At 50.9% G+C, this 5,490-nt stretch overlaps 1 protein-coding gene across 1 annotated transcript in view; it reads right to left on the bottom strand.

The window, feature by feature from the left end:
* The window catches only part of ME2 (malic enzyme 2), a 41,626-nt gene extending 38,875 nt beyond the window's left edge, over nt 1-2,751 (bottom strand). The window contains exon 1 of the mRNA XM_026649319.1: nt 2,641-2,751. The gene's annotated coding sequence lies outside the window, so the exon portion shown is untranslated. The remainder of the gene's footprint in view (nt 1-2,640) is intronic.
* Nucleotides 2,752-5,490: the final 2,739 nt, after the last annotated feature.

Genomic DNA, 5,490 nt, shown 5'->3' with positions numbered 1-5,490 from the left:
AAGCACCTGCTTGTTAAGCTGGTGCCTGGAGCCGGCCCTGCTCATAAAAGCTCTTATCTCACCACACAATGTGAGAAAAGTCTTTAATAGAGTAACTGAGCTGGCAGTTACTGTTCTGCAGTTCTTAATACAATGATCTTCTTGGGTTCTAAAACAGCATTGCCTTGTGTCAACAGCGCTATTTTGTGGAAGGTGCTGTTCTGTTTTAGGGTTCAGTCCTGCAAAGTGCTTAACTTACTACCATGAGTAGTTCCACTGATTTCAATGGGAAGTCTCATGGTAGGAAAGTTAAGCACTGGCATAAGCGTGTGAAGGATTGGTGCCCTAGTCTGAAGAATTCTCATAAGGACTTTGGATAGTGAACTGCTCATGAGGCTTCCTTCAAGCGTGAAGGGCCTTAACCCAGCAGAACCAGCATGGTTTCACTGCGAAAAGCCGGCTGGGGAGAGACAGTAAGTTTCAGAACAATATTCTGAGATATTCCCTGGGCTCCCAGCACTGCAACAGACAGGGGACACAGTGGGGGAGGAATGGAACAAAACCAGAGGATCCATGGTCATTGTTCTGTCCTGTTCCAGTAGCAGTTCCATAGCTACCCTACGCGTGGAAGAGAAGATACTTTTCTGCAGAAAAGCCCAGAACGGAGCCTATTTGGGTTGCATGCTAAAATTAGATGTAGCCTAAATAGCAGCAACATGGGAACGATTCACTGTTATAAGCAAGGCTCAGTCATTCCAAACATACTGAACAGCCAAATACTTCTTTTTAAAATGTGTTCCCTCCTGAACAACAAAAAGACTCTGAAAACACATACCTAAATTAGATACCAGCTCATGCAACAATTGGAAATGGTTCCCTCCCTTGTTACTGTTGAAATGGAAACTTCTGTTGCAATCTAGTAGAACATTTAATGAGCATCCACGGAAGCACAGCAGGCTATATATGCAATGACAATGGTTTTTAGAGCCTAGGAGCCCTACTAATAGACTAAGGCCCCATTGTGTTTGGTGCTGTACAAACCCAGAACAAAAAAGGACAGTCCCTGTCCCGAAGAGCTTACAATTTGTAGTTTCATCACATTCTCAGTTTATATGAGACAAGCTTCTAGTTTCTTGTCAGGTATCACCCAGCGGATCCAAATGACACCAACGTATGTTATTTCCAAGGAGTCACGATGAGCATAGAAGGCCCTTATATATTAAAAACTGAGCATACCAGGCTCATGACCACATATATGTACATACACACATCAACAAAGCAGATATTCAATTGTCACAATCGTAACATTTTTCTGGAACAAAGAATAGTTCTTCTACCATAGCTTCATCAGATCTTAAAAGAGTTTCTTTTAACTGACTACTGGTTAATGCTATTACTTCACTTTCTCAATTTTACTCATACAGAACACAAGCATCTAAACGAACAGTGTAATAATAAGATGAAATCTAACAAGAATGCAACAATGGCATTTCAAATCATCACTGACATTTATTTTACCAGATAGACAAAGACAGGTCAAACCAAGGCTTGCAGAAGCTAGTTCTAAAAATACCAACCGGCCTAACATTTCCTACTCAAATGCTGCATCAGCATTTCCACTAATTATGAACTTTTACTTTCAGGGCTTTATGGCTCTGCCATAAAAATTCATTCCAGGTTCAATGTCAGCACACAAACTGTCAGCTCAGGGACAGGGCTTCAGATATTTCAACAGTATCTAAGTGTCTTTTCACACTGGCCTGACTCAAGAGGTTTCTATTTACATCAGCAAAGTCTTGCAACTGATTAGTTTGTCGTTTGCATCCTCACTTTTGCTATTCTGGAAAAAAGAACACATGAATAACCAATCCGTTTTACTGTGTTAACAACATACTTCTTGCTTCCTTTCATAAAAAGATTAAGTTGTTGACAAGGAAGCCGCCTGTCTGGGGGAAACACTCCCTTCCTGGCTGAGCAGAGGAAATATTAGATACCAGCAAGAGATCCAGAAGACTGCAAGCAGCTCCCATAGTTATTCAAACGGTTTAATCTCAAGAGGCGGCATTTGAATGGAGTAGTTTGCAGGAAGTGGAGCGAGAACAAAGCCTTTGTGAGCAGGAGGAACGGTACTCTCTCTAAAGGGGAAATAATCTTCAGTGCAATCTAATTGCAGAACCAATTTGCTCTCCAGAGGCATCTTGTGAGTAAGCCATCCTTAGGCAGGGACAGTTTAGCAGTAGCAAGACACACAGAACCCTCATCATCCTACATCAATGTGAAAGTGGCTTATAGGTGTAGCAGCGATGCTCCTGTTATAACACGACAAAGCAAGCAGGATTTATTATAACAGAACTGCTTCCTCAGAAGTGCTGCCTATAATGCTGGTATTTGTGAAGGCTGTGACTGCAATAATAAATAACAACAGCCCAGGCTTCAGTTTAATTATAATCTTGACCACAGCCTGAACCAAACACTGTGGCTCTCACCGATGCCACACACACACACATCAGGGAGCAGACAGGGCGCCCCAGAACAAGGCTCCTAAGGAGGAAGAGATTCAGGAAGGAAATGATCAGGAAACAAAGTCTTGTACAAAATGCCCCAAAATGGGGCCTTAAAAAAATGTATAATGCTCTTAATATTGAAATGGAAAATAATTACCAGGGCAGGAGCTGCTACCTCTTCCTCCTGCGGCTGCCCTCTGTGTGATGCTACCCCAGGACTTGAACCGACCTCCGTCTCTGCACCAGCCAGCAGTTCTCCTCCGCCAGAGATCCTTCCCCCTCGGTGCCGTGCACGGAATGAAGCAGACAGGGCAGAGCCTGGGAGGGACACTCCAGAGGGCGGGGCGTTCCCTCTGACTGACAATTCAACTCAACTAGTGAGAGGTGGCGGATGGATGACGCTCCGCTATTGGGCTCCCGACGCCGCCGGCAGGGAGGTGGGGCTGAGAGAGGGAGGGAGCAGCTGCTGAAGATGCTAATAAGGCCAATAGGGACAGCCAATCAGCGTGCGAGATGAGCAGGGACACGGAGGTGGTGGGGGGATGTTTTAGCCTCGGCTCCATAAAGAACAGAACGAGGGTGGGGGGAAGGTTGGTGGTGTTATTTGCAGAAAGATGGAAAAGGGGTGAGGATGGGAGGGGTGATTATGGGGTGGCTGGGGGACTGAGGTGGTGGCAGGTGGAAATGGGGCAGTGGGTGGGGGGATCTGGGGCCTGAAGGGGTGCAGGAGATGTGAGACTGGGGCAGTAGTGTGGAGGGGCCAGGCCCCAAGTGGACGGGGTGGAGTGGGCTTTACCCATGTTTCATGCTGAGCTGTGGCTCACGTGCTTTGCCCTCAAGCTGCACAAGGCCAAATGCGGGGTGCAGAGAGGGACACAGTTGCATGATTCACACAGGGAACTTAAAGCGCGCTGGGATTCCCGCCATCAGGAAACACACCCCTTTCTCGGTTTCAGGGTTTTTTGTTTCTGACGTAAATAATTTTTGATGCTACAAGTGAGAGGACACCACAGTGCATGGAATGTAGGGAACTTTAGGACTAAAACAAGGGGCATTTGAGAGGTAGGAGTGTGAAGCCTTTCTGGGTTCATCCAAACCAAGCCAACTTTAGACATAAGTAAGGCTGCATTAGGGTTACCATACGTCCGTATTTTCCCGGACATGTCCGGCGTTTTAGTTCTTAAATTGCCGTCCGGGAGGAATTTTTAAATATCTAAAAACGTCCAGGAAAATACGGACATATGGTAACCCTAAGTCCAAAGTCCCGGGGCTGGCGACGCTTCCTTGTGCAGCCCCCAGCGCCTGCCCGCCGGCAGGAGCCTGCAGTGTGGGCGGCCCCTAGGCACAGAGGTGGAGGGGGTCTCCGTGTGCTGCACCGGCTCCCTCCTGCCCAATCAGAGCTGTGGGCGCCGGCAGTGGACTGAGAGACCTCCGCCCCAAACCTAGGAGCCAGAGGGAGCTGCCGGATGCTTCCCGGGAGTCGCCCCAGGTAAGCACCGCCGGGACTCCCCACCTCGCCCCCCTGCAGGTCCCTCTGGCTCTTAGGGTCGGGGCGGGGGAGGAGGCGGAGGGCTCTCTGCACGCTGCTGGCGCCTGCAAACCTCGCTCCGCGGCTCCAGCAGCTCCCATTGGCGCTGTTCCTGGCCCATGGGAGCCACAGAGCTCGTGCTTGTGGCAGACGCAGCTCGTGGAGACCCCTCAGCTGCCCTGATCCTAGGAGCCAGAGGGACCTGCGGCAGGAGGGGTGAGTAGACGAACGGGGCGGGGTGAAGAGGCGAGCGGTGAGCAGCGGGGGTTGAGTAGGTGAGGGGTGAGTAGGTGGGGGGGGTGAAAAGGCCAGCGGCGGGCAGCAGGGGTTGAAGATTTGAGCCAACGGCGGGCGGGGGTGAAGAGGCAAGAAGTAGCGAGCCAGCAGCTGGTGGGGGTTCTCGGGGCGGGCATGGGAGTTTCTGGCAGGGGAGTGAGGAGGTGAGTGGCAGTAGGAGGAGGCGAGCGGTGGGTGGGGGACTGAGGAGGCATGCAGCAAGCCAGCGGCGGGCCAGGTGGTGAGGAGGGATGCGGTGGCGGGGCCGAGTGGGGAGGGGGCGGGACCTGGGGCAGAGTGGGGGCGGAGCATGGGGTAGCAGGGGTGGACTGTGGGCGGGGCCGACACTGCCCGTGGAGTGTCCTCTTTTTTGAATGTTCAAATATGGTAACCCTAGGCTGCATGTCTGTCACGGAGGTTGCAGAAGTCACAGATTCCGTGACTTTCTGTGACCTCCATGACTTCTGCAGCAGCCAGTGTGGCTGACCCCAGGACCAGCTGCTCGTGTGGCCCCAAGACAGCAACACTGGATGCTGCTGGAGTGGGCCCCGCAGCCAGACGCTCGGGCAGCCCTTCACTTAGCCGCGCTGGCTGCCACTGGAGCAGCCCGGGGGCCAGCCCCATGAGCCACTGCTCGGGCAGCCCCGGTCCCAGGGATCACCTGAGCAACAGCTGGTGCTGCGGGCCCCGTGGACAGCCTGAGCAGCAGGCAGTGGGGCTGGCCCCAGGGGCCCCCCAGAGCAGCAGCTCCCAGGGGCCCCCCAGCTAAGATTTAGTCAGGGGTATTTATAATAAAGTTCATGGACAGGTCACGGGCCATGAATTTTTGTTTATTGCCTGTGATCTCTCCATGACTTTTACTAAAAATACCCATGCCTAAATCATAGCATTAGACATAAGCAATTGTGTGGGGCCTAGGTGCCAACTCCGTGGGTGCTCCAGGGCAGAAGACATTCCTACAAGAAACAGCATATTAAATACAGCCTATTGTTAAGTGAATCTTAATCATGGCAGGCAAGGGGTCCCATGGCCCAACAAAATTAGACCTATCCCAGGGCATGGAGGAAGAAGGGATGTGGAGAAGAATGGGACCAGAAATCGTAGACGTTGGGGATTCAGTTGAGGGCTGTTCTCTGTTGCTTGCTTCTGTTTGAATTTAGCATGTTACTGTATTACGCATGAATGAGCTGGGACACATCGCAA

Source organism: Terrapene carolina, unplaced genomic scaffold, assembly GCF_002925995.2.
Source record: "Terrapene carolina triunguis isolate 2854851 unplaced genomic scaffold, T_m_triunguis-2.0 Scaffold69, whole genome shotgun sequence".
NCBI lineage: Eukaryota > Metazoa > Chordata > Testudines > Emydidae > Terrapene > Terrapene triunguis.
Note: the sequence above shows the minus strand (reverse complement) of the source record. Positions and strands in the feature narration are given on the sequence as shown.